The sequence below is a fragment of the Bos indicus genome, chromosome X (assembly GCF_029378745.1).
Source record: "Bos indicus isolate NIAB-ARS_2022 breed Sahiwal x Tharparkar chromosome X, NIAB-ARS_B.indTharparkar_mat_pri_1.0, whole genome shotgun sequence".
NCBI lineage: Eukaryota > Metazoa > Chordata > Mammalia > Artiodactyla > Bovidae > Bos > Bos indicus.
Genome location: NC_091789.1, coordinates 71,328,429 through 71,355,994, shown reverse-complemented (window position 1 = coordinate 71,355,994; position 27,566 = coordinate 71,328,429). Strand labels below are relative to the sequence as shown.

The 27,566-nt window shown below is 36.1% G+C and overlaps 1 protein-coding gene and 1 non-coding gene across 3 annotated transcripts in view; one reads left to right on the top strand and one right to left on the bottom strand.

The window, feature by feature from the left end:
• The window catches only part of DACH2 (dachshund family transcription factor 2), an 873,940-nt gene that overhangs the window by 504,338 nt on the left and 342,036 nt on the right, over nucleotides 1-27,566 (top strand). The window lies entirely within an intron of this gene.
• On the bottom strand, nucleotides 25,347-25,449 carry LOC139181781 (U6 spliceosomal RNA). Its single transcript, XR_011565522.1, has one exon. It is a non-coding gene; the product is annotated as a U6 spliceosomal RNA (small nuclear RNA).

The window sequence follows — 27,566 nt, the reverse complement described above, 5'->3', positions numbered from 1 at the left end:
CATAAGACTGATCTATACATCAGTGTCTCTTTTGCTGTCTCGTACACAGGGTTATTGTTACCATCTTTCTAAATTCCATATATATGCATTAGTATACTGTATTGGTGTTTTTCTTTCTGGCTTACTTCACTCTGTATAATAGGTTCCAGTTTCATCCATCTCGTTAGAACTGATTCAAATGTATTCTTTTTAATGTCTGAGTAATACTGCATTGTGTATATGTAGATTCTTGCCCCCTTTCTTAATTTCCTCTGCTTCTCTTAGATCCTTGCTCTTTCTGTCTATTATTGTATTGATCTTTGAATGGAATGTTCCTTTGATATCTCTAATTTTCTTGAAAAGATCCCTAGTATTTTCCTTTCTATGTTTTCCTCTGTTTCTTTGCATTGCTCATTTAAGAAGGCCTTTTTATCTCTCCTTGCTATTCTCTGGAACTCTGCATTCAGTTGAGTCTATCTTTCCCTTTCTCCCTTGCCTTTCACTTCACTTCATTCCTCACGTATTTGTAAGGCCTCCTCAGACAACTATTTTGTCCTGTTGCATTTCTTTTTCTTGGGGATGGTTTTGATCACTGCTTCTTCTATGATGTCATGAAACTCTGTCCATAGTTCTTCAGGCATCCTGTCTACCAGATCTAATCCCGTGCATCTCTTTGTCATTTGATTTAGGTTATACCTGAATAGCTCACTCGATTTCCCTACTGTCTTCCATTTAATCCTGAATTTGCACTAAGAAGGCTATGATTTGAGCCACAGTCAGTTCCAGGTCTTGTTTTTGCTGATTATATAGAGCTTCTGCATCTTCACTTGCAAAGAATGTAATCTGTCTGATTTCAATATTGACCATCTGGTGATGTCCATGTTTATAGTCATCTCTTGTCATTCTCTTGGAAGAGAATATTTGCTATGAACAGTGTGTTCTCTTGGCAAAACTCTGTTAGCCTTTTCCCCAATTCATTCTGTACCCTAAGGCCAAATTTCACTGTCTCTCCAGGTATCTCTTCACTTCCTACTCTTTCATTCCAATCCCCTATGATGAAAAGGACATATTTTTGGTGTTTGTTCTGGAAGGTTTTGTAGATTTTTATGGAACCATTCAACTTATACTGTATTTGAATATAACTCTCTATGCCTCCAAAGCCTATAATCTCTCTTCTATGCACCACTGAACTTATAGAGGGACAGCAGTCATTTAACTTCCCAAAGTTTTAGAGTAAGTATTACTACAGACATTAGTAATAGTTTATTTCCTATAAATATTGATAACATTTGTGCCAGTTCACATATGATCCATGTTAAGTACATGTAAAGTAGCCAAATGTTACCAGGGAACGTTCCTTTCTTAACATAACAAATTTTTAAATATAATTAAAGAAAAATATTTCTCAGGACAGAATAAGGATTATTTTTGACTTAAAAAGTCCAGTTTTGAACAATGCATCCTGAAGTACCTTATGTATTGAAACATTCATAATGAAAACTTTTACATTGAATTCTGTTTCCATCATCTTTAATTATATGAAAAGTGAAAGATTTTAACTTCTTTGCATTTCACATTACCTGTCTGCAAAATGAGACAACTGCAATTGTTAGGGAGAATGAATTTAGACAGTGTATCTTTATTATTTTTTTAATATAAATTTATTTAGTTTAATTGGAGGCTAACTACTTTACAATATTGTATTGGTTTTGCCATACATCAATATGAATCTGCCACGAGTATACATGTGTTTCCCATGCTGAACCCTCCTCCCACCTCTCTCCCCATACCATCCCTCTAGGTCATCCCAGTGCACCAGTACCAAGCATCCTGTACCACGCATCGAACCTGGACTGCTGATTCATTTCATATATGATATTATATATGTTTCAATGCCATTCTCCAAAATCATCCAACCCTCTCGCTCTCCCACAGAGTCCAAAAGACTGTTCTATACATCTGTGTCTCTTTTGCTGTCTCGCATACAGGGTTATCGTTACCATCTTTCTACATTCCATATATATGCGTTAGTATACTGTATTGGTGTTTGTCCTTCTGGCTTACTTCACTCTGTATAATAGGCTCCAGTTTCATCCACCTCATTAGAACTGATTCAAATGTATTCTTTTTAATGGCTGAGTAATACTCCATTGGGTATATGTACCACAGCTTTCGTATCCATTCATCTGCCGATGGACATCTAGGTTGCTTCCATGTCCTGGCTATTACAAACAGTGCTGTGATGAACATTGGGGTACACGGGTCTGGTTTCCTCGGTGTGTATGCCTAGTAGTGGGATTGCTGGGTCATAAGGCAGTTCTATTTCCAGTTTTTTAAGGAATCTCCACACTGTTCTCCATAGTGGCTGTACTAGTTTGCATTCCCACCAACAGTGTAAGAGGGGGTTCCCTTGTCTCCACACCCTCTCCAGCATTTATTGCTTGTAGACTTTTGAATAGCAGCCATTCTGACTGGCGTTAAATGGTACCTCATTGTGGTTTTGATTTGCATTTCTCTGATAATGAGTGATGTTAAGCTTGTATTTATGTGTTTGTTAGCCATCTATATGTCTTCTTTGGAGAAATGTCTGTTTAGGTCTTTGGCCCATTTTTTTGATTGGCTCATTTATTTTTCTGGAATTGAGCTTCAGGAGTTGCTTGTATATTTTTGATATTAATTCTTTGTCAGTTGCTTCATTTGCTATTATTTCCTCCCGTTCTGAAGGCTGTATTTTCACCTTGCTTATAGTTTCCTTTGTTGTGCAGAAGCCTTTAATTTTAATTAGGTCCCAATAGTTTATTTTTGCTTTTATTTCCAATATTCTGGGAGGGGGGTCATGGAGGATCCTGCTGTGATTTATGTCGGAGAGTGTTTTGCCTATGTTCTCCACTAGGAGTTTTATAGTTTCTGGTCTTACGTTTAGATCTTTAATCCATTTTGAGTTTATTTTTGTGTATGATGTTAGAAAGTGTTCTAGTTTCATTCTTTTACAGGTGGTTGACCAACTTTCCCAGCACCACTTGTTAAAGAGATTCTCTTTTCTCCAATGTATATTCTTGCCTCATTTGTCAAAGATAAGGTGTCCATAGGTGCATGGATTTATCTCTGGGCTTTCTATTTTGTTCCATTGATCTATATTTTTGTCTTTGTGCCGGTACCGTATTGTCTTGATGACTGTGGCTTTGTAGTAGAGCCTGAAGTCAGGCAGGTTGATTGTTCCAGTTCCATTCTTCTTTCTCAAGATTGTTTTGGCTATTCAAGGTTTTTTGGATTTCCATACAAATTGTGAAATTATTTGTTCTAGCTCTGTGAAAAATATAGAGTTGGTAGCTTGATAGAGATTGCATTGAATCTATAGACTGCTTTGGGTAGTATACTCATTTCACTATAATGATACTTCCAATCTATGAACACAGTGTATTTCTCCCTGTTTCAGTGTCCTCTTTGATTTCTTTCATCAGTGTTTTATAGTTTTCTATGTATAGGTCTTTAGTTTCTTTAGGTAGATATATTCCTAAGTATTTTACTCTTTTCGTTACAATGGTGAATGGAATTGTTTCCTTAATTTCTCTTTCTATTTTCTCATTATTAGTGTATAGGAATGCAAGGAATTTCTGTGTGTTGATTTTATATCCTGCAACTTTACTATATTCACTGATTAGTTCTAATAATTTTCTGGTGTAATCTTTAGGGTTTTCTCTGTAGAGGATCATGTCATCTGCAGTGAGAGTTTTTCTTCTTGTTTTCCAGTCTGGATTCCTTTTATTTCTTTTTCTGCTCTGATCGCTGTGGCCGAATCTTCCAAAACTATGTTGAATAGTAGTGGTGAAAGTGGGCACCCTTGTTTTGTTCCTGACTTTAGGGGAAATGCTTTCAATTTTTCACCATTGGAGATAATGTTTAGTGTGGGTTTGTCATATATAGTTTTTATTATGTTGAGGTATGTTCCTTCTATTCCTGCTTTCTGGAGAGTTTTTTTTTTTTTTTATCATAAATGGATGTTGAATTTTGTCAAAGGCTTTCTCTGAATCTATTGAGATAATCATATGGCTTTTATTTTTCAATTTGTTAATGTGGTGTATTACATTGATTGATTTGTGGATATTGAAGAATCCTTGCATCCCTGGGATAAATCCCACTTGGTCATGGTGTATGATCTTTTTAGTGTGTTGTTGGATTCTGATTGCTAGAATTTTGTTACGGACTTTTACATCTACGTTCATCAGTGATATACGCCTGCAGTTTTATTTTTTTGTGGCATCTTTGTCAGGTTTTGGTATTAAAGTGATGGTGGCCTCATAGAATGAGTTTGGGTGTTTACTTTCCTCTGCAATTTTCTGGAAGAATTTGAGTAGGATAGGTGTTAGCTCTTCTCTAAATTTTTGGTAGAATTTAGCTGTGATGCCATCTGGACCTGGGATTTTGTTTGCTGGAAGATTTCTGAGTACGGTTTCAATTTCTGTGCTTGTGATGTGTCTGTTAAGATTTTCTATTTCTTCCTGGTTCTTCCTTGTTCAGTTTTGGAAAGTTGTACTTTTCTAAGAATTTGTCCATTTCTTCCAAGTTGTCCATGTTATTGGCATATAGTTGCTGATAGTAGTCTCTTATATTCCTTTGTATTTGTGTGTTGTCTGTTGTGATATCTCCATTTTCATTTCTAATTTTGTTGATTTGATTTTTCTCCCTTTGTTTCTTGATGAGTCTGGCTAACGGTTTGTCAATTTTATTAATCATCTCAAAGAACCAGCTTTTGGTTTTTTTGATGTTTGCTATGGTCTCTTTGTTTCATTTTGCATTTATTTCTTCCCTAATTTTTAAGTTTTCTTTCCTTCTACTAACCCTGGGGTTCTTCATTTCTTCGTTTTCTAGTTGCTTTATGTGTAGAGTTAGGTTATTTATTTCACTTTTTTCTTGTTTCTTGAGGTATGCCTGTATTGCTATGAACCTTTCCCATTAGCACTGCTTTTACATTGTATCACAGGTTTTGGGTTGTTGTGTTTTCATTTTCATTCGTTTCTATGTATATTTTGATTTCTTTTTTGATTTCTTCTGTGATCTGTTAGTTATTCAGCAGTGTGTCTTTCAGCCTCCGTATGTTGGAATTTTTAATAGTTTTTCTCCTGTAATTGAGATCTAATCTTACTGCATTGTGGTCACAAAAGATGCTTGTAAAGATTTAAATATTTTTGAATTTACCACGGCTAGATTTATGGCCCAGGATGTGATCTATCCAGGAGAAGGTTCCTTGTGCACTTCAGAAAAGGCGAAATTCATTATTTTGGGGGTGAAATGTCCTATAGATATCAATGAGGTCTAATTGGTCTATTGTATCATTTAAAGTTTGTGTTTCCTTGTTCATTTTCTGTTTAGTTAATCTATCCATAGGTGTGAGTGGGGTATTAAAGTCTCCCACTATTATTGTGTTATTGTTAATTTCCCCTTTCATACTTGTTAGCATTTGTTTTATATATTGTGGTGCTCCTATGTTGGGTGCATATATATTTATAATTGTTATATCTTCTTCTTGGATTGGATTGATCCTTTGATCATTATGTAGTGTCATTCTTTGTCTCTTTTCACAGCCTTTCTTTTAAAGACTATTTTATCTGATATGGGTATTGATACTCCTGCTTTCTTTTGGTCTCTATTTTCATGGAATATCTTTTTCCAACCCTTCACTTTTAGTCTGTACATGTCCCCCGTTTTGAGCTGGGTCTCTTGTAGACAACATATATAGGGGTCTTGTTTTTGTATCCATTCAGCCAGTCTTTGTCTTTTGGTTGGGGCATTCAACCCATTTACGTTTAAGAAAATTACTGATAAGTATGATCCCGTTGCCATTTACTTTATTGTTTTGGCTTCAAGTTTATGCACCCTTTTTGTGTTTCCTGTCTAGAAAAGATCCTTTAGCATTTGTTGGAGAGCTTGTTTGGTGGTGCTGAATTCTCTCATCTTTTGCTTGTCTGTAAAGCTTTTGATTTCTCCTTTGTATTTGAATGAGATCCTTGCTGGGTACAGTAATCTGGGCTGTAGGTTATTTTCTTTCATCACTCTAAGTATGTCCTGCCATTCCCTCCTGGCCTGAAGAGTTTCTATTGAAAGATCATCTGTTATCCGTATGGGAATCCCCTTGTGTGTTATTTGTTGTTTTTCCCTTGCTGCTTTTAATATTTGTTCTTTGTGTTTGATCTTTGTTAATTTGATTAATATGTGTCTTGGGGTGTTTTGCCTTGAGTTTATCCTGTTTAGGACTCTCTGGGTTTCTTGGACTTGAGTTTTTATTTCCTTCCCCATTTTAGGGAAGTTTTCAACTATTATCTCCTCAAGCATTTTCTCATGGTCTTTCTTTTGTCTTCTTATTCTGAGACTCACTTGTTCAGTCGCACTGTGGGGAGGGAGGGATGCTGCAAACAAATAACTCTGGAGTGTGTTTACAGTGTCTCAGCCACACTGGGCCTGCCCCTGCTCACGGCACATGTGCCCACCCTGCCCACACTGCTCAGGCTCTAGGTTTCTCCACCAGGGACTGCCTGAGGCTGGCCCTGGGCTGCATGCACCTCCCAGGCCTAAGCTGCTCAGGTTCAGCCACTCGGGTAATCGTCAGAGGCACAGACTCGGTTGGGCCTGTGTTTTGTGCCCTTCCCAGGTCCAAGCAGCTCAGGTGATGAGGTGTTTGGTGAGCACAGTCACGGCGACTTATTGCCTCCTTCGTCCCTGCTGCTCGGTTTTCTGGGATTACAACTGGTGTGCCTTCTCAGGAGAATGTTGACCGTCCAGAACCCCAAGAAGTCTTTGTTAGCAAAGAAGCCTGCTTGCAGTTTGGTAGATAATGCCTCTGTGGGGCTGTGATTGCCCCCTTCTGGCTCTGGCTGCCTGTCACTGGAGAAGGATTGTCTGCAGCCAGCTATCTCTGTTCAGTCATTTGTTCTGTCAGCGGGCCTGGCAGTGTCTTAGGTTAGGGCTTTTTGCATGATAGCTATCCCACAGTCTGGTTTGCTAGCCCAAGTTAGTTCCCTCAGATTGCCCTCGGGGCATTCAGGCCCGGTCCTTACTCTAAGCAATGCAGCCCGTGCCTCCCTGCCCAGCCCCCACTTGCTAGTGGCGGTTGCAGGCATGTGTGCTGCTCTCCACTGGGGGAGTTACTGTTGGGCATGTAATCTGTGGGGTTTAATTATTTATTTATTTTGCCTCCCAGTTATGTTGCCCTCTGTGGTTCGAAGGCTCACAAGACTCGGCAGTGAGAGTGTTTCTTGGTGTTTGGAAACTTCTCCCTTTTTAAGACTCCCTTCCCTGGACGGAGCTCCGTCCCTACCTCTTTTGTCTCTTTTTTTATCCTTTATATTTTTTCTTACTTCCTTTCCAAGACAATGGGCTGCTTTTCTGCGTGTCTGGTGTCCTCTGCCAGCATTCAGAAGTTGTCTTGTGGAATTTACTCAGCGTTTAAATGTTCTTTTGATGAATTTGTGGGGGAGAAAGTGGTCTTCCCGTCCTATTCCTCTGCCATCTTAGGACCACCTCTAGACAGTGTATCTTTAAAAAATATCATATTGCCAGAAACATTTTATGAGTTTAACAAATATTATTTTGGTATTTGTTGGTTTAGTGAAAAATGTACTATTATATTTTGTTAATCATAAATAAAAAAGAAAAATGCCATAAAGTGTCACTATTTTACAAAGACTTTTCTGTGTTTGCTTTTGATTGTTTTTCTCTTTTATATTTAATATTTTAAGAGATAAAATGGATACATATATCTTATACAGTGCATAATATATATACCTGTTGAAATGTGGTAAGCTTAAATTGGATTACTCTGTAGAAATTTTCTAATATATAAATATATATATATATATATATACACACACACACATACATACACTCATTTATATAAGCTGCATGAAAGTTTGGGCTTCCCCGTTGGCTCAGCAGTAAACAATCGCCTGCAATGCAAGAGACACAGGGGGCACAGGTTCAATCCCTGAGTTGGAAAGATCCCCTAGAGGAGGGGATGGAAACCCACTCCAGTATTTTTGCTTGGAAGATCCCATGGATAGAGGAGCCAAGCAGGCTACAGTCCACAGAGTGACAAAGAATTGTGCATGACAGAAACAACTGAGCACATGCACGTGGAATTTCACAGTAGAATTGGCTTACCTGCCATGTTCTACCTACATCTATTTGCTCATTTTTTTGAAGTTCCCCTTAGCTTTTTTTTTATTGTTTATTTATTTTTGCTGCACTGAGTCATAGTTGCAGTGTGCATGATCTTTAGTTGCAGCATGTGGTATCTAATTCCTTGACCCAGGATCAAACCCAGAGCCCCTGAATTGGGAGTGTGGAGTCTTAGCCACTGGACCACCAGAGAAGTCCCTATTTGCTCATTTTTAGTGTGCACAGAATTGTCGTTCATGTTTACATAGTTTCGGTTCTAACTTTTTAATCTTGTTCTTTCTGTCATTTATTTCTCCCATATAATTCAGCTATGTATATCAGTTTTTTTTTTTTTTTTTCCTGTGGGCTTCCCAGGTGGTGCTAGTAGTAAAGAATCCATCTGCCTATGCAGGAGACTCGAGAGACACAGGTTTGATCCCATGGTCAGGAAGACCCTCTGGAGGAGGGAATGGCAACCCACTCCAGTATTCTTGCCTGGAAAATTCCATGGACAGAAGAGCCTGGCAGACCACAGTCCATTGAGCTGCCATGATAACATGACTGAGCAACTGAGCACATGAAAATACACTTGATAGTCTAAAATGAATTTATTTCAGCTGGAAAATTACTGTTAATGCTGGGAAAGAAACTTGATCTTCAAGTATAACTAGGATCTTTTTAGAGATATTTTAGTTTTTTTTTTTTTTTAAGAAGAGAAAATGTAATAGTCAAGTATCTGTTTGAATAAGTCTTTTAGGAACCCTATTACATTAAAGCATAAAATAATTTTATGTAAAAATTTCCTTTTCAAAGGCAACATCTGTTGTATTTGAATATCTATGATTTAGACTTGAACAATTGAACTATGTCCTATTTTATTTTCTATACATTAATCAAATATTACTGGAAAGCAGAAAAGCATCCCAAGGCAAATATTCTGTGTGAATTTATTTTTACTGAAATTAGCAGTGATAAGGGAGGATATGGGGGAAATTGTTTTAATATAATGTCCTAAATACCAGTGAAATGCATCAACTTATTGACTTCAAGATTATCTACCTATTAGGAAGAAACTGTTTTGAAAAGTATCCTATGCTCTCTGTGGAATTAACAATAAACACAGGATTTCTTTAGTCACAGATCCTGACTGGCATTGCTATTAAAGAAACCATGGTTCTCAGGATTTCAGGTGCTGTGTAATACCTGCCTATCATCTTTTCCCCACAGGAACTGTGTAAGTGAATTGCTGGATGAAGAGAGAGATTGTGTGTGTGTGTGTGTGTGTGTGTGTGTGTGTGCGTGCACGTGCACATCTCTATTAATGATCTGGCCTAATTATTAATTTCAAATTATTTTCTGTCACCCAAGCACTAACTCATATATAGATATATAATAATGCTTTCGAGAAAGATGGATATGAATCTGTTGTGCTTGGGCTGATAATACACTATTTTGCCTTAGTCATTGTACCATGACATGTTGCATTTAAAATCAATTTGATAGTTTGATCACATTTAAAAATGAAAATACTTAGGGGTCTGCTAATGTAGGCATGCATTAAATACTTATAATATCAATTCATTACAAACAAAAATATTGTAATGCTATTGAAAGGTAGATGTGAGGAGAAATGGTTCCGATTTGTTAAGGCCGTAGCAGCTGAAATATCAAATATTTCAATTATATGTCAGTCTAAAGATAAAAGACTTTTACTAGTCACAATTGTTATCGTAATTTTAACATTAAGAATAATTTTAAATACAAATCAACTTATTTTAGTCTTTGATATATGTATTTACTGAGTCTTCAAATGACTAGTTTTTTTATTGAAAAAAATTGCAACAAAAAGCAGTTTTTGTTTGTTTGTTTGTTTGTTTTTTACTCAGTGACTGCTTTATGTAGGTTGCAAATTTTAACTCTGATAAGGGAAACATAGCAATGATTATTTGAAAGATAATTTTTCAGGCTTATTCAGTCAAATATCCATAGAATTAAAGTGGTTGAATTTAGCTTTATTCAGATCTTTATTGATTGATATATTTCATTTCCCCTTGTCCCACCTCCACCATTTGGCACTAAAGATAAAATCATTCCAGTCAACTGTTAACTGTTCCTTTATGGTCATAACTTTTAAAATGGAAAATCTAGTTACCTTTAAATTTGTACATAGACAAAGGATATGAAATTGAGTGGCCTCTTCTCATCAATCAAGTAACTGCTGAGACTGTCACTTGTGCTTGGCTCCCTGTCACTTTCTGAATTAGAGCTGGCTAATTGTTTTGAAATATGGAGAATAATTCTTCCTTCTCCATGGGCAACATGGATAGCAGCCTTTCCCAGCTGACTCACCATCATTCTCATAAAAAAGGCACCAGAGAAGATAACCAATAAATGTTAATGGTATGCTTTCTGTCTTTTACATCCTTCCCTCTACTAGAGTTTATTCACCTTGAAGAGTGGAAAAAAAACCCTCAGTGATTCCTTGACCTATTAGACTGTTTTTCTTTTGAAAATGGAATGCCAAACATTGTAATATCTGAGTTTCAAAAGTATTTTAATTTGAGCCTTGTATCCTTAAGATGTTTAAATTTCAATTTGTTCCAGAGAAGAGTCAGAAAACTCTTTTGTTATTTCTCCACTGTGCCTTTTGATTTGTGATTGAGACGGCCTATGAAAGTGCTAGGGTAGAGGAGTGAGGAGTGGGGACAGTCAGGAGAGGAAAAAATGGCACTGAATAATTTTTGACAAGCAAAGTAAATAAAAGAAGGGAGAGAAAAGAGAATATCTTAATCCACTATGTTTTTCAAAGACAAGTAGATTTGCAGGGACTTCCAATTCTGGGTAGCTGTCAATTTTCAGTACAGAGAGTCCTTAACTTTTTTGATTGACATCTACCATTTTTGAGGTTAGTGTGACGTAGGAACTGTGGGTCTCTCTTTTAATAAAGTTCAGAAGTTTAAAATCTGTTAAAAAGAGGCTATTGTATATGATATATCATTTGACTTCTGTTTCCCCTTCTAAAATCATTTGCTAATCTATTAATTTGGCAACTCAAGCTCCGCTTTACAGTAACTTATCTTTGTGGTGATCCTTTTTGTAAAAAAATATCCACTGAATAAAGTCTTCTGATAGATTATGGGAAGCTGTCACCTAGAAACCTCTTTTCTTTTTTTTTTTTTTTTTAAGCATTATGACATGTAGGTATTTATAGACAGCTTGCACCTGCTAAAGAGAAGTGGCACATTGAGAAAATTACTAGAATAATTAAATAAAACACAATATCCTAAACTTTAAGGGTGATAATCTGTAAGCCTTTGACAAAAGTAAATTTGCAGGGGCATGGATTATTTTGACAAGTGCTTGATAAACAGTATAACTCTTCCACACATCTCAAATAATGTCCCATATTTTATATACATATATACGGTGTAGTTTTAATTCACTTAATTCATAGAACTAAGAGAAATAAATTTTTGTTTTATTATTTTAATAGTTAAAAAGCAGAATGGAAGGCAGCTATCTTTACCACTGCACCATCAATGTTAAAGAGCAGAATGGAAATAATAGAATTTTGGAGTTAGATAAAGCTTGATTCAAAATTATGCCTTATCACTTATTCACTATATGATCTGACAAATCTAATCAGTTTATTTCACTCTCACTTTTCTCATTTTAATTATTAGTGTAATAGTCCTTTCATTTCCACAGAGTTGTTTTGAAGATTACATAAGATAATGCATATAATGTTCCTAAATGGTGCTTGACGTATAGTAGTGGGTGTTCAGTAATAGCTTTTGTTTTTTTCTTTTACATTGGCATTATCCAATGATGAGCTACAAAGTAACAATAAACCCCTTCCAGTTCTGGAAAATGTACAATCAAGTGTACTCAAAAATAAGAATATCTTTTACTATTTAAAAATTTGTGGTGGCTTCAATGAATGATGCTTTTCTTTGAAGAGTATTTCATAGGAAAATTTTGGATTTTGAGCTCTCTGTTACATTTTTGAAGATATATCACGTTTATCATATGATAGTGGCACTTGTAGATGAAGAAAATATATTTGCAACTATCATTGTATTACCAGCTAAAAAAAGCAGGAATCTGTTTTACTAAACTTTGCTAAATGTCAAAGTAATACCGAGCTATTAAAGCCTCAAGAAAAAAGCTAATTCATTTCAGTCATGATATCACCTAAAACTGAAGTATCATATAAAAGTTAAACAATGCCAAATGGATTTGACTGATATCAAAAACAAAATCTATTTCTTTTCTTTCATCTTCAGTGTTCCATTTCCTGGGAGTATGACCTTAGTCAAACATCTATTAAAGTTAGCTTTTGATCTCAACCCCCTTTTAGGGTAAAAAAAAATGTCAATCTTTAAATTTTTCTTCTAGAAAGAATCACTCTATTGTGTTTAATGTTCCAGTAGTATGTGAGTAAATAGGATTCTCTGATAGATGTGATAGAAGACTGGTTAAATGGGACAATCATTTTTGTGTCAGAGACAAGAACCAAAAGGAAGCATTTTTAAGAAGCTATTAACAGGAAAAAATCCCCCCAGGTCAGTGGAAGCATGTTAACTGGTCAGTTTGCTGCCTTTTTTAGGTCCTTTGATGAAGATGCCTTGTAATTTGATAACAAATAGCTGTTCATTTGTAATGTAATTTCCTCCTGACTAGTCATAGCTACTCCATGACTAGTCAAGGGAAAACAATTTTTCTCCATAGATATTTTTTAGTAAAATCTTCGTTTAAAATATATCTTAAAACCACTAGGAAGCATTATATATTTTTCATTCTTTCTTTCATATTTTAAGTAAATTATAGGGAAATTTCCATGATATGTAAAAGAAAAAAGAGACATGAGAATACATAGCGATTAGCTGAGTTAAATAGAAAAAAGTGGTGTTTGAGGTCAGTATACATGTATGTGTATGTGGGTACTGTTTACCCATCTATATGACTACATTCTGAGTATCAAAGGTCTTTATAATGTTTTTAATAAACCTCTTTCTATGGAATGGTAAATTCATTAAACACGTATTTATCAAGTACTGCCTACTGCAAGACAGCATTCTGTATCCTGCTATGATTACAAAACTAAAACATCACAACCTTCATTTTAGGTGGGAAAATGAGGGCTACTTATAGACATACTCATAATAGGCCAGAAAGTAATAAGTATGTTCATATGAATGTGTCTGTGTAAAGTACTGTGGAAACCTACAAAGAAGAGATTTCCAGTAGTAGGAATTAAAGCTTTTTGGAGTTGATGGCATTAAATTGTGCTTTAAAGATTGTTTAGGCTGCAGTTGTCAAGACAGGAATAAAAGCATTCCAGAGAAAAGATATAATCTACAAAGATGTGAAGATGAGCTAGTACTGAGTTTGTACGGGCAACAGAGTGTTCAGTCTGATTATAATATGTGGTACATAATGGAAAAAAGTAGAGCTTTACCTGTAGAGATGGGTGGGAACACACTGTGGGAAGTTGTAACTACCAGTTCTGGACTTTATTCTATAGGCAATAGTGAACTTCTAAACATTTTTGGTGTGAGTGAGGAATGTGACTATAATGCTATTAAAATATTACTGAGAAATAAGTATTGGATGTACTGCGGGGGAAGAATTAGGGGCTTGGGTATCACTTAGGAAGTTCTTTAGGTAGTCAGGCTGAGAAGGAATGTAGAACTATAAAAATGTGAGTTGTGAAATTCTTAGTTAATTTTATGGACTCAAAATACCCCTTTTAGATTCATAATGTATGAGTTTGTAGTAATGCTGTTTAAACTCTGGTGCGTTTGAAAGTTTGGGTAGCAGAAATTCTAACTAAAATATCTGATTATTTTATACCAAACATTTTAGAATTTTTATGCCTTCAATTCAATTGCAACCAGCCAGAGGAAACTTTTTTTTTTTTTTTTTTAATGTGTCAGTCTTTCTTAGATGCATGGCAATTGTAAATATATATATATAGTACATGTAACTAAACTAAGATTCTTTTTCTTATTTTTTTTTTAAATAGAGAGTAATAACTTGTTAAAAGATGTTTAACTTGGAAGAGTTGAAGGGGCTTTGTTACTGGCATCACTAAAGAATGATGGTACAAAGTGGTGGTACAGATCACATTGAAATGATACTAGAGAAAGCCATGATTTAGGCCACTCTGTTTCTACAAATTACTACAGTATGGAAACAAAGTCTTCCATCCATATCAAAGATATAGGAGGATAACAAAGAAAAAGGAACAAATAAATTGAACTGAAAGGGAATAAATAGAACATAGTTTAGAGAACTGGAATCTGGGATGATGTTTCTGTTCTTATTTATTGGTTCTAGACATAGTATCTTATTCACAGGAACAAAAGCTGTGGAAATTCACACGTCCCCAAAAGATGGAGCTCCCTGTCTCATCATCAAGATGATATAGTGTTCCTAACATTTTGCTAGACAATTCTGTCATCATCTATCGCCCAGCTGTGTGTTTGTTTATCTCTAGCTATAGCAGTTTTGAGGTCAGATATATTATTACCAAAAATATTTCAAATTCTGACTGGAAAAAAGTTTAGGAAGGAGATAAATTTCCTTATGACTTCTATTTAATTTGATACATTTGAGTTTGTGTGCCCCTTTAGTAACCTAAAGTTATTGGTTGAAGTATAAAATAATGGTTTGTATCTCTTTCTGAATTTGTTGTTAATTTGTTGTATGACAGAATTCAGGAAACCAGAAAGAATTTGCCACCTTATAAATCATTCATTAGCCCCCAATTCCATGTCGAATCATTTTTATTGCATGTATATGCTTGTGTGTGTGTGTGTGTGTGTGTGTCCACTATTAATTATCTGGCCTAATTATTTAATTTCCATTTATTTTTCTGCCACCCAAGCACTAACTTGTATACAATCAGATAATAATGCTTTTGAGCAAGATGGATAGGAGTCAGAATTATCCTTTGTAACTCTTTATTCTACTGGGCTATAATGAAATACTGGATGTTTGTAGTTCAAACATGTTTTATAATGACTCAACTGAGGAAAATATTCTACACAGAAATTTTAGGGGAAAATCATGTTCATTGGATATATTTTTAGTGTTGAGTGGCAATATTTCACAATTTTCTAAATCTTGCCCTTCCTGACAATGATATTGTTCCTAGAAGGTAGCTCTATTTAAAGTAAAATGTCATATGATGTAAAAGAATCCTTGTCCATGTCAACACTCCGATAGCCAGGTTTTCCTGGTCTTAAAAATTTAGTGGAGTTTTAATGTGGAAATAATAATACCAAAATTTCTTATTATTCTTGGTTGGTAAAAATGTAATGGACTGATATGTTTCAAAAGTGACAGAAGTCTGAGTTATCACACTGCATTTTATGAGGCAAAATAATGTAAGCTTTGAAAAATAATCTTGCCAGATACCTTGTGTCTTTTAAGATTCCAGAATAAGAGCCAGGTTCTCATGGTACTTATTTACTCTCCCTTGTAACTCATATGACAAATGTTCATGTCGTTGTTGGTTGTTTCAGGTAACCTCAAGTAATTACACATTCTGATAGCCAATAGAGACATAGTTACCTATCTATCTAAAAACATCTAGGAAAATATACATATAATTGAATATTATTATTATCATAGTGGATATAATTTAGACTTTTTCCCTTTGTCTATATACCTTCAGAGTTTTATAATTAATCTCTTTAAAATTTTATGTTTAAAAGAATTAGCATTCACATTTATTTAATATTATACAGATGGAAGCCTCTGAGATGTGACCATAAATTTATTCATGCATTTCGATCAGTATACCTATGGTTAACTTCATGTGCTTCTTAAATTTCAAATAAAACTAATTCTATTGCAATTTTTTGACATAATTATGGTTAATATTACATATTGCTTTGCCTTCTAAAACAGATGCTTGACATATACTGCTTCAGTAAGCATAAGCATAAGCTAACGATAAAGAATGGCATCATCAGACAGCAAAAGTAAAACAAAACAGAACTATTGGCAGTTTGTATTTGAGTGAACCATCTCTTTCCCCATTTCTCATGTTTGTTATCATGTCTTGGCGGGAGGGTCAGGCAGAATGTGATTGTGGAAACAGTGGAAAATAGACCTACTAGAGAATCATGCAAAATTACTATTGTACAGCAACTAAATTAGACCTTTTCCTGCCTCCTGGCCCTGTCCCTTCAAATATACATCTGATTATTCTGCAGTCGTTTACTAGGCACTACCAAGTACCTGTCCAACTCTTTGCGAACCCATGGACTGTAGCCTACCAGGCTCTGAGGAGCCTCTCAGTCCATGGAATTTTCCAGGCAACAGTACTGGAGTGGGTTGCCATTTCCTTCTCCAGGGGATCTTCCAAACCCAGGGAATCAAACCTGGGTCTCCTGCACTGCAGGCAGATGCTTTACCATCTGAGCCACCAGGGAAGCCTCCTTACTTACTTACTTACTTACCAAATACCCACTACTATGTCAAGCACCAAGGAATGTAAGAAAGTTAAGAATAATATAGAAAATAATAATACATAATTTCTTCAAGTAAAGAGATTGCAGCCTATATAGGAGCAACATGATTAACATATAATTATAATTATATATACACAATGTATATAACATATTATATATATATATATATATATATATATAAAAGCATACATTACCATATGTAAAATAGATAGCCAATGAAAATTTGCTGTGTGACTCAGGGAACTCAAACCAGGGCTTGGTAACAACCTAGAGGGGTACAATGGGGAGGGGTGTGGGAGGGATGTTCAAGTGGGAGGGGACATAGGCAAACCTATGGCTGATTCATGTTGATGTTTGGTAGAAATCAACACAGTACTGTAAAGCAATTATCCTTCAATTAAAAATAAATAAATTTTAAAAAATGAATACATAACAACTCAATAAATGACTATCTTGGAAGTAATTTTTCCACGTAGACTCATTGAAAGTTAATGCATTGAATCGCCAATCCAGGTTTGATGCAGGATACAGGATGCTTGGGGCTGGTGCACTGGGATGACCCAGAGGGATGGTATGGAGAGGGAGGTGGGAGGGGGGTTCAGGATTGGGAACACGTGAATCTCATATTTTTAAAGACAATATTTTTAGAGCAGTTTTAGGTTTAAATTTGAGAGATAAGTATAGAGATTTCCTGTATACTCTATACTATCCTGATTTCTCCCCTACATCCTCACAAAAACAGACTCTCCCATTATCAATATAACTCAGCAGAATGGTACATTCATTACTAAGGATAAACCTACATCATTATAATCTGAAGTCTATACTTTACCTTAGAGTTCATTCTTGGTACTGTGCATTCTGTTGTTTTGGGCAAATGAATGACATACATGCACCATTATGATATTACACAGTATTTTCATTGCCCTAAAAATGCCATGATCTTCCTATTTGTCCCCATCCTCATCCCTGACAACCACTTATCTTTGCATTATTTCAGTGATTTGTCCTTTTTCAGAATGCCATATAGTTGGAATCACATAGTATTTAGGCTTCTCAGACTGGTTTCTTTCACTTAGTAATATGTATTAAAGTTCCTTCATGTCTTTTCATGACTTGCTAACTCATTTGTTTGTAGCACTAACTAATATTCCATTGCCTGGATGTACCACATTTTATTTTTTCCATTTACCTATTGAAGGACAACATGGCTGCTTCCATGAACCTAATTTTTAAGACAAGAATATTGATTCTGAAAGAGGGTAATATAGGCATATAACTAGTTATAGAAAAGTCCAATTTTAACATGCATCCCTTCAGATTCCTCATGCAGTATTTTTAAAATCATGATTTGGGACATAATTTTTCACATGAGAGGAACATTCTCCTTGCAATTTTCTCAGGTCTTTCTTGATGTTATATGTTACATCTTGACTATTATAAATATGCAGATTATCATAAAGAGGTTTTTTTTTTTTTTTTTTTTTTTTTTAACCAACCACTGTTAAACACAGATAACAGAATCATTGTAGTAGCTCTCTGGGCAACAGAACATGGCAATGTTTGAGGACTACTGTATAGAAGATTGGAGAATGTATTGCACACCTGATTCTCTGGCACGTATGGCATATACAAGCGAAAACCATCTACTTACAAGCCATGAGTGGCAGTCATCTTTTGGAAACCAATTACCTTTACAGAAGGTGATTTGGAATCAAGTTTAATATTTTCATTGTTGTTGTTGTTGAATTGCTAAGTCGTGTCAGACTGCAACCCCATGGACTGTATGTGCCAGGCTCCTCTGCCATCCACTATCTCCCAAAGTCTACTCAAATTCATGTCCATTGAGTTGGTGATACTATCTAACCATCTCATCCTCTGCTGTCCTCTTCTCCTTTTATCTTCAATCTTTCTCAGCATCAGGGTCTTTTCCAATGAGTTGGCTCTTCGCATTGGGATGGCCAAAGTATTGGAGCTTCAGCTTCAGCATCAGTCCTTCCAGTGAACATGCAGGGTTGATTTTCTTTAAGATTGACTGGTTTGATCTCTGTGTAGTCCAAGGGACATTCAGGAGTCTTCTTCAGAAGCACAATTGGAAAAATCAATTATTCAGTATTCAGCCTTCTTTATGGTCCAACTTTCAAATCTGTACCCCACTGTCAGGTTTGTTTATTTCTCTCACTCAGTTCTTATCTCATTGTAACTAAGATTTGGAACAACAGACTAAGTACAGCTCAAGCAGGCAAGATTTATCTGATCCTGTCTCCTCTTAGCAAGGATCTAAAACAACAAACTGGTTTACAGCTCAGTTACAGCTCAAGCAGACAGATCTTTTATTAAACAGACAGCAGATAGTACATTCCCAAGATGTGGGAGTGGGCTGACCCTGAAGGAGTGGTCACAATGCTTCTTGGCTTCCCTTTTTATATGCCCGGTCTCATTCTCTTGTTTCTGCCCTGTGCAAAATGCAAATAGTCATACACTCAAGGCTAATCAGAGAAAGGGGCATATCTAGGCACATGCAAAATAAGGCCTTTGCATATCCATCTAGATGGGCGTGGACTGAGAGTTTTGATTGACAGTTGCAAGTTACATAGCAATAGGCTCTATTGCACAGGTCTTTCCCATAATTCAGTCTGTTATAATCAGATGTATGTATGTACAGAATATTTACGAAGCTTTATTCTAGCTGCATAAGGTTACTTGAGGACACAGCTATACATCAAGTGTGCATGTGCCAAAGTTGGGGAAGCCCCAGTGGTTAGTTTGTATCCAGTGTGTGCCTAGGGTGCATGTGCAGGAGTTGGAAAAGTCTCTGGTTATTTTTGTAGTCTATCTGTGAGCTCTGCAGGGTGTGTCAGGTGGGGTTTAGAGATCAGTTTGCATCCTTTTCAGCTAGGCCCCCTCCTTGTCCATGCCTATCTTCCTACCTACCATGACTACTGGAAAGAATGTAACTTTGACTATACAGACTGTCTCCAAAGTGATTTCTCTGCTTTTTAATATACTGTCTAGGTTTGTCATAGCTTTCCTTCCAAGGAGCAACTGTCTTTTAATTTCATGGCTACAGTTAACTTCCTCAATGAATTTGGAGCCCAAGAAAATAAAATCTGTCACTACTTCAGTTTTTCTGCTTCTATTTGCCACAAAATGGTGGGACTGAATACTGTGATCTTAATTTTTTGAATGTTGAGTTTCAAGCCAGCTTTTTCACTGTCCTCTTTCACTCTGACCAAGTGTCTCTTTACTTCCTCATTAATTTCTGCCATTAGAGTTGTATCATCTGCATATCTGAGGTTGTTGATATTTCTCCAGGCAATCTTGATTCCAGCTTGTGATTCATCCAGACTGGCATTTCACAGATTGTACTCTGCAATCTGTTAAATAAGCAGGGTTACATATGGCTGACAATATACAGCCTTGTCATACTCCTTTCCCAATTTGGATCCACTCCATTGTTCCATGTCTAGTTCTAACTGTTGCTTCTTGACCCACATACAGGTTTCTCAGCAGACAGGCAAGGTGGTCTGGTGTTCCCATCTCATTAAGAATTTACCAGAGTTTGTTGTGATCCACACAGTCAAAAGCTTTAGCGTAGTCACTGAAACAGAAGTACAGGTTTTACTGGAGCTCCCTTACATTCTCCATGATCAAATGAATGTTGGCAGTTTGATCTGATTCCTCTGCCTCTAGAAAACCCAGCGTGTACATCTGGAAATTCTTGGTTCACATAGTGCTGAAGCCTAGCTTGAAGGAATTTGAGAAAAACCTTGCTAGTGTGTGAAATGAGCACAACTGTATGGTAGTTTCAACATTCTTTGACATTGTGTTTCTTTGAGATTGGAATGAAAACTGACCTTTTCCAGTCCTATGGCCACTGCTAAATTTTCTAAGTTTGCTGACATATAGAGTACAGCATGTTAACAGCATCATCATTTAGGCTTTTAAATAGCACTACTGGGCTTCCATCACCTCCATTATCTTTGTTCATAGTAATAACTCCTAAGGCCCACTTAACTTCACACTCCAGGGTGTCCAGCTCTAGGTGAGTGACCACACGATTGTGTTTATCCAGGTCATTGAGACATTTTTTTTTTTGGTATAGATCTTCTGTGTATTCTTGCCACCTCTTCTTAATCTCTTCTACTTCTGTTAGATCCTTACTGTTTTGTCCTTTATCATGCCCATCCTTGCATGAAATGTTCCCAAGATATCTCTAATTTTCTTGAAGAGATCTCTAGTTTTTCTCACTCTATTATTTTCCTCTATTTCTTAGCATTGTTCATTTAAGAAGGCCTTCTTATCTCTCCTTGCTATTCTCTGGAACTCTGCATTCAGTTGAGTATATGTTTCCATTTCTCCCTTGTCTTTCACTTCTCTTCTTTCCTCAGCTATTTGTAAAGGCTCTTCAGACAATCATTTTGCCTTCTTACATTTCTTTTTCTTTGGAATGGTTTTCATCACTGCCTCCTGTAGAATGTTAGGAACTTCTGTCCATAGTTCTTCAGGCACTCTGTCTATCAGACCTAATCCCTTGAATCTATTCATCACCTCCACTGTGTAATCATAAGCGATTTGGTTTAGGTAATGCATGAATGGCCCAGTGGTTCTCCCTACTTTATTCAATTTAGGCCTGAATTTTACAATAAGGAGCTCATGGTCTTTGCATAGTCAACTCCAGGTCTTGTTTTAACTGACAATATAGAGCTTTTCCATCTTTAGCTGCAAACAATATAGTCAATCTGATTTCAGTGCTGACCTTCTGGTGATGTCCATGTGTAGAGTGGTCTATTGTGTTGTTGGATGAGGGTGTTTGCTGTGATTAGTGTTCTCTTGATAAAACCCTGCTACCTTTTGGCTTGCTTCATCTTGTAATCCAAGGACAAACTTACCTCTTTTCCAGATATCTCTTGACTTCCTACCTTTTCAATCCAATCCCATATGATGTAAATGACATCTTTTTGGTGTTAGTTCTAGAAGGTCTTGTAGGTCTTCAGAGAACCATTCAGTGTCAGCTTCTTTGACAGTAGTGGTTGGGGCATAGACTTGGATTACTGTCATGTTGAATGGTTTGCCTTGGAAAGGAACTGAAATTATTCTATCATTTTTAGATTGCAACCAAGTACTGCATTTCAGACTCTCTGTTGACTATGAGGGCTACTCCATTTCTTCTAAGGGATTCTTGCCCACAGCAGTAGATATGGTCATCTGAATTAAATTCACCCAATTCCCATCCATTTTAATTCACTGGCTCCTAAGATGTAAATGTTCATTTTCTCTGCTGGCTCAGTGATAAATAATCTACCTGTTAATGTGGGAGACACTGTTTCAATCCCTGGGTCAGGAAGATCCCCTAGATTAGGAAAAGTCAACCTACTTTAGTATTCTTGCCTAGGAAATCCCAGGACAGAAAAGGCTGGTTAGCAACAGTGAATGAGTCTGTATCACAAAAGAGTCAGACATGACTTAGTGTCTAAACAACAATATTCTTGTAGTAGCAATTTGATACCTTTTAATGAACACAAAATACATTTGAGTTTTCATTAGCTGCTACACAGGAGTTAGCACTTCAGCTCAATGTTAGACAAAGTTACATTTTTGTTTGAGGCTAAATTCCCATTTCTTCTATTTCTAAAGGAAAATGGATAGGAAGTTTTCCTCTTGAATTTGCCTTCTAGACATAAAATATTTTACTTTATCTAACTCTTAAGCATGTTGCTGGTTTTTCACACAGGCAAAAATAGCTTTCCAAAATGCAGCAGGAAGAAAAGTCTTATAGTTACAGTGAGCAGAACAAACCAAGTAGAGAAAATGAAATTACATAATAACCACTGATCACTTTTTCATATTAATATCCTCAGTGATAAGTCTATCTCTCCTAAACACATTCTGAGTTCCTGAAATCCACATTTCAAAAATACATTTAGTAAATTGAATTTCCTTTTACTATGGAAGCTATCTTAAGGGAAACTTGATTTTTGTTATAAATTTGAACTTGGCTAGGTTGGTTTCTCTTTCTCTCCCATTAATTCTGTTAATGCTCTCTCCTTTCTATTAATTGGTGATACCTGCTGCAGTGCAGTACCAAATCATTTAAATGCATGTTGCACTTTGATTGATTACTGTTATTATTGATTTGCAAATTAAAAGTAAATTTAATTAATGAATCACTATTTTTTTTTAGCTTTCTTCTAGGAATATGACTCTTGTGTGTGGCTGCATGTTTCTGTAAATTAAAGTTAAAATGGCTATATGTTATATTGTATATATTCTTGCTGGCACCATTGTTAGAGTAAAGGACATTTTAAAATTGAAGTTAATTTTGCCTAAAATGCATGACTGTGGCTCAGATCATGAACTCCATATTGCAAAATTCAGACTCAAATTTGAAGAAAGTAGGGAAAACCACTGGGCCATTCAGTTCTGACTTAAATAAAATCCCCAATGATATACAGTGAAAGTGACAAATAGATTCAAGTTCTGATATAGAGAGTGCATGAATAACAATGGATGGAAGTTTGTAACATTGTACAAGAGGCGGTGATCAAAACCATCCCCAAGAAAAAGAAATGCAAAGAGGCAAAATGGTTGTCTGAGGAGGCATTACAAATAGCTGAGAAAAGAAAAGAGGTGAAAGACAAAGGGGAAGAGGAAAGATATACCTATTTGAATGCAGAGTTCCAAAGAATAACAAGGAGAGATAAGAAAGCCTTTCTCAGTAATCAAAGAAATAGAGGAAAACAATAGAATGGGAAAGACTAATGATTGCTTCAAGAAAACTAGAGATACCAAGGGAGCATTTCATGCAAAGATGGGCACAATAAAGGACAGAAACGGTATGGTCCTAACAAAAGCAGAAGATAGAAGAGAGGGCAAGAATCCAAAGAACTGTGCAAAAAAGGTCTTAATGACCCAGATAACCTTGATGGTGTGATCACTCACCTAGAGCCAGACATCCTGGAGTGTGTAGTCAACTGGGTCTTAGGAAGCATCACTATGAACAAAGCTAGTGGAGGTGATGGAATTCCAGTAGAGATATTTCAATTCCTGAAAGATGATGCTGTGAAAGTGTTGCACTCAGTATGCCAGCAAATTTAGAAAACTCAGCAGTTGCCATAGGACTGGGAAGGTCAGTTTTCATTACAATCCCAAAGAAAGGCAATGCCAAAGAATGTTCATACTACTGTACAATTGCACTTATTTCACATGCCAGCAAAGCAATGCTGAAAATTCTCCAAGTGAGGCTTCAACAATACGTGAACTGAGAACTTCCATATGTACTAGTTGAATTTAGAAAAGGCAGAGGAACTGGAAATCAAATTGCCAACATCCGTTGGATCACAGAAAAAGCAAGATAATTCCAGAAAAACATTTACTTCTTCTCCATTGACTACTTAAAGCCTTTGACTGTGTGGATCACAAGAAACCGTTGGAAATTCTTCAAGAGATGGGAATGCCAGACCACCTTACCTGCCTCCCGAGAAATTTATATGCAGGTCAAGAAGCAACAGTTAGAACTGGACATGGAGAAATGGACTTGTTCAAAATTGGGAAAGAAGTATGTCAAGGCTGTATATTGTCACCCTGCTTATTTAACCTACATAGAGTACATCATGAGAAATGCTGGACTGGGTGAATCACATGCTGGATTCAAGATTTCCAGAAGAAATATCAGAAACCTCAGATATGAAGATGACACCACCCTTATGGCAGAAAGTGAAGGGGAACTAAAGAGCCTCTTAATGAAGGTGAAGGTGAAAGAGGAGATAGAAACAGCTGGCTTAAAACTCAACATTCATAAAACTAAGATCATGGCATCTGGTCCCATCACTTCATGGCAAATAGATCAATCAGTGACAGACTTTATTTTCTTGGGCTCCAGAATCACTGCAGATGGTGACTGCAGCCATGAAATTAAAACAACTTGCTCTTTTGAAGAAAAGCTATGGCAAACCTAAACAGCATATTGAAAAGCAGAGACATTGCTTTACTGACAAAAGTTCATTTAGTCAAAGGTATGTTTTTTCTGGTAGTTATATATGGATGTCAGAATTGGACGATATAGAAGGCTGAGCCCTGAAGAATTGATGCTTTCAAACTGTGTTGTTGAAGAAGACTCTCGAGAGTCTCTTGGAGTGCAAGATCAAACCAGTCAATCCTAAAGAAAATCAGTCCTGAATATTCGCTGAAAGTACTGATGTTGAAGCTGAAGCTCCAATACTTTGTCCACTTGATGCAAAGAGCTGACTCATTAGAAAAGACTGTGTTGCTGGGAAAGATTGAAGGCAGGAGGAGATGGGGGATGGCAGAGGATGAGATGTTTTTATGGCATCACCGACTCAATGGACATGAGTTTGAGCAAGCCCTGGAGTTGTTGAAGGACAGGGAAGCCTGTTGTGGTGCAGTCCATAGGATCATAAAGTGCCGGACATGACTGAGCAGCTGAACAACAAACAGCAACACGTATAACACAAAACTTAAATTCTTTCTTTGAGCAACTATGGGAGAAAATAATCACAAATTTTGCAGCATCCCAGAAGTTAATAATTTTTTTTCTTCTTTTACATCCATGTTAATCTGTTTTTAATTTGTAAGAGGTCACTAACTTGCCCAATTATGTTTTCTCTTCCTCTGATAAAATATACATGGTATAAAGTCTACAATTTTAACAATTTTATGACTACTATTCAGTGGCATTTAGTACAGTCACACTGTTGTGCAACTATCACTAAAAATATTGACCACTCCACAAATTCACATTTTATCTTTGTGCAGGGGCCATGGTAGTTTTCTCTGTTTTGTCCTAATTTTAGTATATGAGCTATTGAAGCTGACACCCAAATATATTTTTAAAGTGTCAAGAATATCTATGAAATGAAATATAAAAAGTAAAATAAGTTGACTACTCCAACAGTTTTCAAGGTCATTCTGGTATATGAAGTGTTAGCTTTTAATTATTTCTGTAGCTTTTGGAAGTTGACTGATATCCGAGAGTCTATATTTCATAGACTAGTAGCTTGGTTTCTTATTTGGTGGGATGGTCTATACGAGAAAATCCTGCACTTGAGGATGGAAGGGCTGTGGAAGGAGCTCCTTCAACTTGTCTTGGGTCCCCAGCTTCCTGGGAATAGCTAATCTTTGCCCTAATGTCAGAAATTTGAGATGTTTTGTTACCATTAATCTATGTCTAATGCAACCCTCCCATAGACTTACAATGATATTTGCTGGATGTGTCAATTCTCGTTTGAAAATCAGACCAATTGGAGGTCAGGGCTGCAAGACCTTAGAAATTATCTTGACATGTCTACTCTATAATACTATATAAAAATGCTCAAGTAAAGTACCTAGGGACATGTATAACCTATAAGAACTTGTGTGTACCATTTGAAGAATTTTTATAGCTCAAATTTTCATGAAAAAGAAATGGTCTATTGAGAGGTACCAACAATATAATAATTGTCAGTGACTATGCTTAAAAACCTGGAACATTTCTAATTTAAAAAGATATCACCAAGGGCAAGTATAACCCAATGAGATAGTAGTTAATTGTATGTAAACTGTGAAAACTGAGATAGTAGTTAACATTATGTAAACTGAAAACTCCTAAATTTAAATTTATAACTATGTAAAAATTCCTGATATATTTATATAAATATATATTTCAAAAACAGAGAAATAGTGTCAAAATAGTTGAAGTTAAGCATGCATCCAAGTTAAAAAAAAATGTTTACAACAGTATTTCTCAAACTTCATTCTATGGATTAGTGGTGTCTTTTGAGTCTTTAATAGATACTCTGTAAAAACAAGTTCCATTATTGCAAAAGTTTAGAAAATAGTGTGTTCTCTACCTCTTTTGGAAAGTCACAATAAATACTAGCATATTATAAACTTTGAAAATATCTGCATTAAGGAAACCTGGAGTCAGTGTACCTGAGTTTAAATACAACTTCAAGGCTTATTAGCTGTGAAGGTTAATTTTGACAGGTTTTTCATTTGACAGGTTTTTTCAGTTTCTGTAAATCAGTTTCCTCATCTGAAAAATGGAAATACTGATGCTACTTCCCTCTGAAGTGCTTTGTAAATATTAAATAAGTAAATATGTAAAGAACCTACAACTGTGTAGCATATGATAAGTGGTATATAAAATTTGTTGTTTCCAACTTAGTGTTAGCTCAATTGGTCATGAAACTCTCTCACCTTCCTAACTATCCTTGCCTTTTTCATCAATTTTCTTAACATTTCGTGAACAAGCAGGAAAATGGAAAATAAAATATACTGGTATAAGTTCAATATGATGTTTCTTTCTTGCTTTAATCTTTTAACATTAGATGTAATTGGAGCATTTGAAGAGATTATTAGAATCTCAAAGACATTTAAAATGTATTTTTATTCATTTTCATAATAGTATATAGGAAAATAAAATGTTGCTTGGCAACCTCAAATTTTGTTAGGCATTTCAGGCTACAGGATAGCAGTTTGCTCAAAGCAGAAGTCAGCCTTCTCCTAGGTTCCTGGTTTGGTTGCACTTTCTAATGAGCAATGCTGTTTTCCCTCCCAACCCTTACTAATTATCATTTTCCTATCTCTGGCCCCATTCTAAATGGCAAATTCACTGCCTTATTGTGCATTCTCCAATCTGCTGTTTTTGTAGAATAAGCTGAACTTTAACAAAGATTGAGTGTATCTTCTCTTCATATCTATCTGTGGCTTAACAAAGTGTACAAACTAGAGTTGGACTATAAAGAAAGCTGAGTGCTGAAGAATTGATGCTTTTGAACTGTGGTGTTGGAGAAGACTCTTGACAGTCCCTTGGACTACAAGGAAATCCAACCAGTCCATCCTAAAGGAAATCAGTCCTGAATGTACATTGGAAGGACTGATGTTGAAGCTGAAACTACAATACTTTGGCCACCTGATGTGAAGAGCTGACTCATTTGAAAAGACGCTGAT